Here is a 12101-nt window from a genome sequence, read left to right as displayed (position 1 = left end):
TATGATCTGATCTACTCTACAGTATGTGTGTAGGACCTATGATCTGATCTGATCTACTCTGTGTGTAGGACCTATGATCTGATCTGATCCACTCTGTGTGTAGGACCTATGATCTGATCTGATCTACTCTCTGTGTGTAGGACCTATGATCTGATCTGATCTACTCTCTGTCTGTAGGACCTATGATCTGATCTGATCTACTCTCTGTGTGTAGGACCTATGATCTGATCTACTCTACAGTATGTGTGTAGGACCTATGATCTGATCTGATCTACTCTGTGTGTAGGACCTATGATCTGATCTGATCCACTCTGTGTGTAGGACCTATGATCTGATCTGATCTACTCTCTGTGTGTAGGACCTATGATCTGATCTGATCTACTCTCTGTCTGTAGGACCTATGATCTGATCTGATCTACTCTCTGTGTGTAGGACCTATGATCTGATCTACTCTACAGTATGTGTGTAGGACCTATGATCTGATCTGATCTACTCTGTGTGTAGGACCTATGATCTGATCTGATCTACTCTCTGTGTGTAGGACCTATGATCTGATCTGATCTACTCTGTGTGTAGGACCTATGAGCTGCCAGTGAATGGTGGCACTCCCTATGAGAAAGACGTAGCGATGGAGGCTTCAGTAACCAGAGGAGGTAAGAAGGAGCAGCAGAGCTCATCATTCTTTAGTTTAGTTTATTGGACAGTTGATATAATACATGACAAATTACGTTACACATCATAAAAATGTCAATATAGCACAAAAAGTCACAGACTTATTTCCGTTGTGGTCCTTATACACAAACATTATCATCATTTCCTACAAGTACAATAATGCACAGACTTTGTTGTGAGCAGTTTCATGTAGGAACTATTTTCTTTTCATGTAGGAACTATAGCTAGCAGCTAGCGGGTGTAGTTCGGCCAAAAGAACATAGTTCCTCCATGAAACTGCTCATAACAAGGTCTGTGGATTATCTTGAGTAACCGGGTCATGATTTCTGGAAAGAGACATTGCTGTTGAGTTTTTCAAATGTATTTCTTTGGCACTTTGAGCAGCACAAGCCAAGTGCCATCCAGTTCCATTGTATTGAAGAGAAGGCAGAAACTCTGCAGCCAATTATCTCCAAAACTCAAACAACTAACACAAAATGATATAGATGGATAAATAACACTACAGGAGAGAGGAAATATGTGTTTTGGATTTTAGGGTGAGCTGTTGCTTTAATGCACTGAAGATGAATCATCACAGACTCCGCCAATAGTATGAAATGGTAACTCTTCCCGTCTCCTAAATGGGCGTGGTCATCCGGATGTGTTGTGACTGACCTAACATGTTGACTTGAGCTAGAGATGAGTTCCCAAAACTGAATAGCACACATAAACACAAAACTGAATAGCACACACATAAACACAAAACTGAATAGCACACATAAACACAAAACTGAATAGCACACATAAACACAAAACTGAATAGCACACATAAACACAAAACTGAATAGCACACATAAACACAAAACTGAATAGCACACATAAACACAAAACTGAATAGCACATATATAAACACAAAACTGAATAGCACACATAAACACAAAACTGAATAGCACACATAAACACAAAACTGAATAGCACACATAAACACAAAACTGAATAGCACACATAAACACAAAACTGAATAGCACACAAACACAAAACTGAATAGCACACATAAACACAAAACTGAATAGCACACATATAAACACAAAACTGAATAGCACACATATAAACACAAAACTGAATAGCACACATATAAACACAAAACTGAATAGCACACATAAACACAAAACTGAATAGCACATATATAAACACAAAACTGAATAGCACACATAAACACAAAACTGAATAGCACACATAAACACAACACTGAATAGCACACATATAAACACAAAACTGAATAGCACACATAAACACAAAACTGAATAGCACACATATAAACACAAAACTGAATAGCACACATAAACACAAAACTGAATAGTACACATATAAACAAAACTGAATAGCACACATAAACACAAAACTCCCTTTGTCTTAGCTCAATCTAATCGTATCTAAGATACAACTAAGATTCCAACCACAGATTAAGCTAATACATCTGCAAGCTTCACGTGTAGTTTTAGCTAATCTACCTGCTGACGTTAGCTCTATTGCCAAATCTGTCTGTCTGAAAAATGCCATTTTAGTGTCAGAATGCTCAGAAGATACTGTATGTGGCAAACTGGATGTGATATTTACTTTGGTGACTAAGGAGCGAAAGAATCGTAATTTGTGATCACGATCACTTCTCCCATTGACTCCAATAGACTCAGGACCTGCTCGTCTCCTAAAGGGGCGTGGCAGGGGCCAAACCCACGTGACACGTTTGGGGCCGTGGTGGCCTAAAGGTTAGAGAAGCGAGGTTCTGACCGGAAGGTCATCGGTTCAATGCTTTGGACCGGCAGAATAAATCTGGGTGGGGTTAAGTGACAAGGCAGCCCTTGCCCCGTTACCACCACTGAGGTGCCCTTGAGCAAGGCCCTTAACCCCAACTGCTCCAGTGGAGCTGCTCAGTGGCCAGCAGATCAGACTGTGGTTGCACTGGTGAGCTTCCAGGTGTGAAGGTGTGTGTGAATGTGAACAGGGCGCTCCTGAAAAAGACAGCATTGCTCTCAGTGAGACTCCCCCTGTATAAATAAAGGTAAAAAACAACACCACTGATACAGACAGTTGAGCCTTCTCGCTCTAAACAGTCTCTGGAGAGAAGCAGCCTTGTTTTCAAACTGGCAAGTGCATTTGTGAAATCTCTTCTCCTGTCCTCTCCTCTCTTCATCTCCTCTCCTGTCCTCTCCTCTCTTAACTCATTGAGTGCCAATGACGTCTAAAGACGTCAATTCAAATAGTAACGTAGAGTGCCAATGACGTCTAAAGACGTCAATTGCGTTTTTTGACGGTGGGACGTGGATCAAAGCCTGATGCATCTCCTGTAAAAGTATGGGGGATTTTGAAGGTGTAGAAGCTATTTTACGGACCCATTAGGTGGCGACAGTGCTCTCCGGATTAGAGAAAGATGAGAAAAAAGAGTAGAAGAAGGCGTGGGGAAACGGAAACCGATGCATGCTGTAACGTTAGCTGTGAACAGCAGCCAATCTGCTCCCACAATTGAGCCCCTCCGTCTCTGCTGCGATAGCCCCTCCACATGATTAGTTGCCAGAAAAGGAGCACCCGACACCAGCGTCTTTCTGAAAAGCCAAATCATTCTCAGCTGGAAGCGCTGGGAGCCGGCATACAAAAACGGCGGAGCGCTGTGAAAATAGAGCTGGGTGCAGCCAGCGCACTTTGAAACGTGCAGCAGAAAATTCAGAGCAGAGAGCCACCAGAGACACTCCCACGGAGGAGTTTGCAGTTGAGGGGGGTGGGGCACGCAGGGCACCATACAACACCGACCCAGACAGCAGGCTCGATGGACAGATTGGCAAACACAAGCTGGAATACCTGATGCCCACCAGCAGTAAATCAAGATCAGCAAGAAGGTGTAGGGTCTGCGCACGCAGGGGCCAGCGCTGCTGGTTGCAGCTAAAAAATATTATTTTGCCATCAAAATTCCTTTGTTTTCGTTGTTTTATTGAAGGAAATTATTTTTGAGGTGTCACTACATCAGAAAATATTAGCTTCAGAGTCAGTGATGTGCTTGAAATGCTTCATTTCACAAAAGGCTCATTATCTCAGCTTCTAGTTTGAAACGTCTGTTTTTGGTGAAACCAACCTATCTTCTACTGCTGATAACTAAAGAACGGAAAATGATATCAATAAACTTTTTTGCTAATGATACAAGAGAGTCTCATCGTTCTTTGGGCGTGTTCGGTGTTTACATAGTAATATCACACAATATTCTGTGGGTCTTGAGAAATCACTGAAAACGCTCTGAAAGGGCTGGCACTGGGAGCATCCGTTTTCCAGAAGTGGCTGGCAGCCAATGAGTTAATCTCCTCTCCTGTCCTCTCCTCTCTTCACCTCCTCTCCCCTCCTCTCCTGTCCTTTCTCCTCTCTTCACCTCCTCTCCCCTCCTCTCTTCTCCTGTCATCTCCCCCTCTCCTCTACGGTTTTCCTAGACACTCATATATTACACACTCTTGCCGGGGCACTAGTGCAAAGTCACTTTGACTATGCTGCCACCTCATGGTACACCGGACTATCACAACGATTAAAGGGCAGGTTGCAGACAGCCCAAAACAAATTAATCAGAGTTATACTTAAGTTGCACCCCCGTACTCACCTTGACACCAAGCACTTTGAAAGTCTCCGATGGTTATCGGTCGAAAAGCGCACTTTATATATTAAAATGCTGCTCACTTTTAAAATCGCTTTACGTGAGGTCCCGAAGTACCTACTAAACTACTTCTTACTTGTACGAGAAACATATCAGCACGCTACTCGAGGTAGGTCGACAGATTTTATACCCTGTCGATTTAAAAGTCTGATGGGGAAAAATAGTTTCAGGTACAGCGCAGCAGTCCAGTGGAACAATCTACCAAGGGACATAAAAGCAAGTACTACTGTGACCAGTTTTAAAAGAGCCCTAAAATACTGGCTCCATGGAAATGCACTTTAAATTACTGGCTTCATGGCAATGCACTTTACATTTATTTTATAGCCTTTTTATTTATTTTAGTCTTTTTATAAGTGATACATTGCCCTGCTGCTATTTGCTTGATCTGCTGCTATTTATTTTATTTTGAGTTCCTTTAATGTAACCGCTCTCCGCTGTTTTATGTTTCTTTTAAATTGTTTTAAGTGTTTTATGTTTTTTATGCCTCGTCTTACTACCGTATATGTTTTATGTGAGGACCACAATGGAAATAAGCCCTTGGACTTTTTTGTGTTTTTATCCTCGGTGATTGATATATTGTCTGTTCTTTCATTACTATATGTACTGTTGTGTTATTTTATTTTATCACCAAATAAATTCATTCATTCACTACTATCCTCTCCTCTCCTCCTCTCCCCTCTTCTCCTGTCATCTCCCCCTCTCCTCTACTATCCTCTCCCCTCCTCTCCTCCTCTCCCCACCTCTCTTCTTCTCTCCTCTCCTCTCCTCTCTTCACCTCCTGTCCTCTCCTCTCCTCTCTTCACCTCCTCTCCTGTCCTCTCCTCTCTTCACCTCCTCTCCTGTCCTCTCCTCTCTTCACCTCCTCTCCTGTCCTCTCCTCTCTTCACCTCCTCTCCTGTCCTCTCCTCTCTTCACCTCCTCTCCTGTCCTTTCTCCTCTCCACCTCTCTCTCCTCCTCTCCTCTCCTCTCTTCTCCTGTCATCTCCTTCTCTCCTCTACTATCCTCTCCCCTCCTCTCCTCCTCTCCCCACCTCTCTTCTTCTCTTCTCTCCCCTCTTCTCCTGTCCTCTCCTCCTCTCCCCACCTCTCTTCACCTCCTCTCCTGTCCTTTCTCCTCTCCTCCTCTCCCACCCTCTCTCCTCTCCTCTCCCCTCTTCTCCTGTCCTCTCCTCCTCTCCTCTACTATCCTCTCCCCACCTCTCTTCTCCTCTCCCCTCTTCTCCTGTCCTCTTCTCCTCTCCTCTCCTCTCCTCTCTTCATCTCCTCTCCTCCTCTCCCCACCTCTCTTCATCTCCTCTCCTCCTCTCCTCTATTAATATCTTCTCCCCTCCCCTCCTTTCCTCCTCTCCACTCCTCTCTTCTCCTTCTCTCCTCTCTTCTCCTGTCCTGTCCTCCTCTCCTCTCTTAATATCTTCTCCCCTCCTTTCCTCCTCTCCTCTCCACTCCTCTCTTCTCCTCCTCTCCTCTCTCAGCTCCAGCTGGTGTTTTGCAGCAGATGCTGCTGGCCAGGCAGCAGCCCAAGCTGATCGTCAAACTGAAATCAGCCAAAAGTCGGACCAGAACCCAGCTCAGGTGAGAGAACCACTGGAGAGCTTTAACACACCCAGTGGATGATGTGTTCAGCCTTCAAGGAAAAATCCACCCTCACATCCCAATACACCCCTTGCCCCTAATCACTTAGCCCTTAAGCCTTGTTTCGTGCGTTCACGTGTCCTGGTAGAGTGTCCCCATTCTTGTTGGGACAGAGACGTGTCCTGGTAGAGTGTCCCCATTCTTGTTGGGACAGAGACGTGTCCTGGTAGAGTGTCCCCATTCTTGTTGGGACAGAGACGTGTCCTGGTAGAGTGTCCCCATTCTTGTTGGGACAGAGGGCTAGGGTGAAGTGGTAGGACTATATAGCCCACCAAACAGAGCTTTTTCAGAGGTAGGTTATGAGAAATCTCCCAGAATGCCTTGCGAATCATCGGCAAGATGGTGGCTAAGGCTAAAAGAAAACACAAATGTAAGCATTTTCTTTGATAGTAAAGATTTAAAAAAATATCCTAACCATCGTATTATCTTAGTTTCATGTATTTTCTATGTATTTTCTTTTTTTTATAATATTTATTTTTGAGCAAGGAGCATTGGCATTACAGTACAGTAACCAGTGTAATTTTCTTTCTTTTTTTCACATTGAAACATCGCAACCAACACATCTACCCTCCTTTGCCTCCCCACAACCCAATCCCATTCCAACAGAAAAAATAAATAAAATTAGATAATAAAATAAAATAAAATAAGAATAATAATATTATACATACATACACATATTCATATGTATACGCATATACACACGTACATACAGTAAGAGGTAGAATAACAGTGAAAACAGTAATAACTCAAGTTGTCAAAGTTTATACTTGCAAGCATCTGGGTCAAGTTGGCCTATTTCGGTCTCATGAGGCCAGAAGAATACTGCGCGGCAGCAAGGTATTCGTCCATCCCTGGGAGGGCCCAGGCCCTTGTTCTATGGAGCCACGTCGTCTGGGGGAAGGCCATCTATGTATTCGATCAGCGGTCTCCAATGTGAATAAAATTTGTCAGAGGAGCCCCGCAGGGTGAATTTAATTTTTTCCAATTTAAGCAAAAATAAAGTGTCCTCAAGCCAAGCTTTAAATGAAGGTGGCTGAGAGGTTTTCCAAAGAAAAAGAATCCTCCTACGAGCAATTAACGAAGCAAAAGCGATAACATTGGATTGGGTGACCGACATATGTATTCAATGTATTTTCGATCTGCCATTCTCAACCTGTGGGCCGCTACTTAGCTTAGCGCTACAATGGCAGTCTATGGTACTTTTGCCTACTCCCGTTCAGATGCCCAAAATACACATTCCAACAGTGCCAGAAACACTCACATGTACACTCACGTATTCACCACGCCATGAAATAATAATCCAAAATAACGCGAAATGGTAATTTTCGTAGTAAATCCACACCGAGAACTAACAAAGAGTAACTGAACTAACAGAGTATGACCAAAGTTACTTTCTCGTTTGCCATGAGGCACATGTGCTGTGTGCAGTCATCAGCACAGCACATGCACCTCATGGCAAACAAGGAAGTAACTTTCGTTACTCTTTGTTCAATTACTCTTTGTTACTTCTCGGTGTGTGGATTTACTACGAAAATGACCGTTTCACGTAAATTTAGATTATTATTTAATCGCATGATGAGTACACAAGTACCCTACAATATTACTGTCTGTGTAGAGTAACTCGTTAATTATTACACTACTTTTGCATTACTTTCACTGTAATAACAGCAGTATCAGAATGACATCGTCACCCCGGAACCATCCCGAAAAATTATTTCAACCATCTTGAAGTCAGTGTAAACAATAAAAAATTCTAAATGTGATCCTTTTCCTTTGTTATTGTCATCTGTAGTGGTTATTTGCATAATACACAGTTTGATTAGGAAATTATTTAAATATGTGCTTTGATTAAAAAAATGTAACTCAATTTGTAACTTGAGTTACTTGACAAAGTAACTGGTATAATATTACGTAAGTAATAAGTTATATTACTGAGTTACTGCTAAAAGCAATATATTACATGTAATATGTTACTTTTGTAATGAGTTACCCCCAACACGTTAATGGTATGGTTCTTGTTTGTTTTAGCCTGAGGCCATGTCCACACGGAGACGGAAGCTATCTTTTTTTTTTTCGTTTCAGAAAAGTTTTCCATAAACATGGAAACGTTTCAAGAAATGTGTGTATCCACATGAAACCACTGTAGAATAACAGAGAAAGACAATCTCGTCAATAATGGCATACAACCTCTAGGGGCGCACAGTCTATAATGTGTATCTCACTGTAGCAGCAGCTTAAACCCTTCGCTTTGCGGGGAGGTTTGCCATGTCGATGAATAAAATGATGAAACCTACAGTATACAGGCAAATGCAGAGCTGTTCAGCAGGGCTGATGGTCTCCCTGTAGCCTACAATATAGAACGTTAACTATCGGTGACGTTCCTGATATCATCCACTTCCATGATCTTTAGACATGTTGCAAACACATCCCAGCGTATTGGCCGCTCCTGCACATCACAGCACAGGCTAAATGATGCAACATAAATATACATTATATAAACTCATGGCATAAATGTGTTTTTATTGGAAAAAGTCGCGTCAAGTAAGCTAAAGTCTTGTTGGAGTGGACACGAGCGGATATCACAGACATCACAGTGCAACCTGTGTGTTCCTCAAACCTCTCACTTCCCTATTCACGTTGTATTTACGAGGGCTATATATAGGGCAAGAGAGTATGTTGGTTACATTCAGGGTTTACATTTCATTTCATTTCATTTTGTCCAATATTAAAATATTCCAGAATTGCATGTTGTATTAAAAATAAATATAATTTCTATCTAACACGTTAAGCCTGATTTTGTTTGTGTTATTGTAAAAATGTAGCCGCCGCTAAGCCTTCTGGGAAATATCCGATGAAGGGAGGGGAGGGGTGGATGGGAAGAGTCAGCTGTGTGGAGCCCTGAGGATGTTGTAGGCTACACGCTGTTCTCCGTGTCCACTTGTTGCTGACGGTGGTAATAGAGGAGCATTATATTTTGCTGCAAGATTCCCACTGCTGTAGCACGAACGCTACTGCCATGATTATTGTTGCTGCTGGAGAGAGGTGGGGCTATGGCGTCATCGTTTCAGGAAAGATGCGTATGGGTTGTAAACACGGAAATGCAAGGGTGGCGTCTTCAGATTTAATCACTCTGGGACCCGTTTTGAAAAATTAGCGTATACTCCCAGAACGTATAGTCCCAGAACGCGGTTCCATCTGGACGAAACGTCTATATGACAAAAAACTTTAGCGGATACACCTAAACTCGTCTCCGTGTGGACATGGCCTGAGCATGCTTTTTTCTTTTTCTTTTGAGGACATTGAGAGTTAAGCCAACCGGACCCAATTTCCTTGTATGTGTACATACTTGGCCAATAAAGCTGATTCTGATTCTGATTCTGATGCGTCCCCTCTCAGTGTCCTCCCAGACTCTCTGCTTCACTGTCTGAGCTGCGTCCACCTGCTGGCTCTGCACAGACAGCTGCTGGCTGACACACTGCTGATGGACAGGCCCACCATGCAGAGTGCAGGTAAACAAACGCCAAACAAAACCATCAACAAACCAGGTAAACAAACTCCAAAACAAAAATAGACCAACACAAAACCTGCACATTTCTTCTAGCGACTCCAGGAACAGTGCTGCTTTGCTGATGCTGTTATTCTCTCTCTCTGTCTGCCCTCTCTCTCTCTCTCTCTCTCTCTCTCTCTGCTCTCTGCCCTCTCTCTCTCTCTCTCTGCTCTCTCTCTCTCTCTGCCCTCTCTCTCTGCTCTCTCTCTCTCTCTCTCTCTGCTCTCTGCCCTCTCTCTCTCTCTGCTCTCCTTCTCTCTCTCTCTCTGCTCTCTCTCTCTCTCTCTGCTCTCTGCCCTCTCTCTCTCTCTGCTCTCCTCTCTCTCTCTCTGCTCTCTCTCTCTCTCTCTCTGCCCTCTCTCTCTCTCTCTCTCTGTTTCTCTGCCCTCTCTCTCTCTCTGCTCTCCTTCTCTCTCTCTCTCTGCCCTCTCTCTCTGCTCTCTCTCTCTCTCTCTGCTCTCTGCCCTCTCTCTCTCTCTGCCCTCTCTCTCTCTCTCTGCTCTCTCTCTCTCTCTCTCTGCTCTCTCTCTCTCTGCCCTCTCTCTCTCTCTCTCTCTGCTCTCTCTCTCTGCTCTCTCTCTCTCTCTCTCTCTCTGCTCTCTCTCTCTCTGCTCTCTCTCTCAGATGTGATGTGCAGTCCTGTGCTGTCTACCTTCCCTGTGTTGTTGGACCAGTCAGACCTGCTGGATGCTGTCAGGGTCAGTAGGCAGAGCTTCATACTGGCATACATACATACAGTATTCAGCTGTCAGGCTGCCCTGTGATGATGCTTGTCAGGGGGACGACAGAACAACTTCACGGTGCTTTGGTGAACCTGACTCTTTTCTGACAGAATATTATGTCGACTTTGCCAACTTTGAATACAGAACAACAAGGAACAGCGACGGCCGGTGTTAACTTGCCCCTCCCTGTAGTGTCCAGCAGCACTGTTCAGCACAGCACTCCACATAATAACGTAACGTTGACTTGTTTCATAATCCTTGAAACGGGTGTGATTCCAGACTCGATGAGGAAAACCTTTTGAAAATGTGATATCCATACTCTATATATCCATACACAGTTCAGCTTGTTGACTGGTTATGACTGGCTCACTCACTGGCTGACTTGTTGACTGGTTATATTGATTGACTTTTGGTGCTCTGGCTGATGTGGAGTTTTATTGTTTGACTGACTGGTGTTTTCCCTCAGAGCGCCTGGCTGGATGCTGAGAGCAACATGAGCAGAGCGCAGAAGGTCAGACTCTGGGTGTGTGTGTGTGTGTGTGTGTGTGTGTGCGCCTGCGCGTGTAATACCTATACTAACCTGTAGATAGTGCTGTAATGCTGCCTGTCCATGTGTGTCTTCTGACCTGCTGGCTTTTCTCTACCAAAATGTTAACATAATTCCATTCTGGTAAATCCTTTCTGGGTAACACTTTCATTAATGTTTAGTTAATGTTTAATAATGGTTAATTATGGGTTAGCTAATGCTTATTAATCATTAACTAACCCTTAATTAATGTACTATTATTGCAAAGTGTTACCATGTGCGTGTGTGTATACAGTACATACAGTTATTGCAGACTACTGACTTTGTGTATGAACCGTTCCTTCCTCCCTGTGTTTAATAACAGTTAATACTGTAAACTTAATCCATTAATTTGTATTATTATTATTGTTTGTTTGCAGAGAGACTTTCTCCATGTGAAACAGGAGTTCATTAAGACCTACATGTCATCAGTCTACTACCTTCTCCACTGCCCCTCGCTGCCGTGCCCCCGCTGGGCGGACCCGCCCTCCGAGGAGCAGCGGGCCAGAGTCATCTATGACACACTGGATGCCCTCAAACACGCCCAGCAAGCCGCCAGCCAATCAGGAACCCCGCAGGTCTTCCTCGAGCCCGCCCATCAGCACCTCGCCTTTGATGTCACAGAGTTGACCTTTGACCTCCTCAGGGTGGCGCGGTAACAGGGTGGGGATGAACACACGGCAACATCACTCAGTACATGGTACATTTTGATTGGAGTTCATTATGTTAAAGTAAAATTTGACAAAATGAGCCTTCTATCATCTGCTGGATGCCATCCGGTCTGCTTAGAACACTGCATAGCTAAAAGTAAGGAATTGTATTATCCTCACTCCTTTATCTATTAGAATACAGTATTAGCATTGATTAGTTGACATTGATTAGTTGACATAACTGACTTTCGGTCCATCAGCACCGGTGCTGCCCAGGGCGGTGTCCTCTCTCCCTACTTCTTTGGTCTGTACACCAACAGCTGCACCTCCAGTCACCAGTCCGTCAAGCTCCTGAAGTTCGCGGACGATACCACCCTCATAGGGTGGTATCTTGTCCCACCTGAGAACAATGGAAAAAATGTTTCAAACTACAGTAGTTTTATTATTTTTTACTTGCAAACTGCCAAAAATGAGCCAACAAGATACAGCAGTGATACTTGATGCATGTCTCTCTGTATAGAGAGATGGCGGCATCTCTGTCTGTGGAGAGATGGCAGCATCTCACTCTACATGAGACCACTGTGTTTGAAACAGCTGGAGGCCTAACTTACTGTATGGATTTTTAAAGTCAATAACATTCCTTTAC

General features: G+C 43.7%; 1 pseudogene across 1 annotated transcript in view; it reads left to right on the top strand.

The window, feature by feature from the left end:
* The window catches only part of LOC310789172 (nephrocystin-1-like), a 39053-nt pseudogene extending 27589 nt beyond the window's left edge, over positions 1 to 11464 (top strand). The window contains exons 18-23 of the transcript in view: positions 577 to 653; positions 5812 to 5911; positions 9368 to 9480; positions 10143 to 10216; positions 10707 to 10751; positions 11186 to 11464. The product of the transcript in view is annotated as a nephrocystin-1-like (transcript). The remainder of the gene's footprint in view (positions 1 to 576; positions 654 to 5811; positions 5912 to 9367; positions 9481 to 10142; positions 10217 to 10706; positions 10752 to 11185) is intronic.
* Positions 11465 to 12101: the final 637 nt, after the last annotated feature.

Source organism: Poromitra crassiceps, assembly GCF_964638095.1.
Source record: "Poromitra crassiceps genome assembly, chromosome: 14".
NCBI classification, from domain to species: domain Eukaryota; kingdom Metazoa; phylum Chordata; class Actinopteri; order Beryciformes; family Melamphaidae; genus Poromitra; species Poromitra crassiceps.
This window is presented reverse-complemented; position numbering and strand designations above follow the sequence as displayed.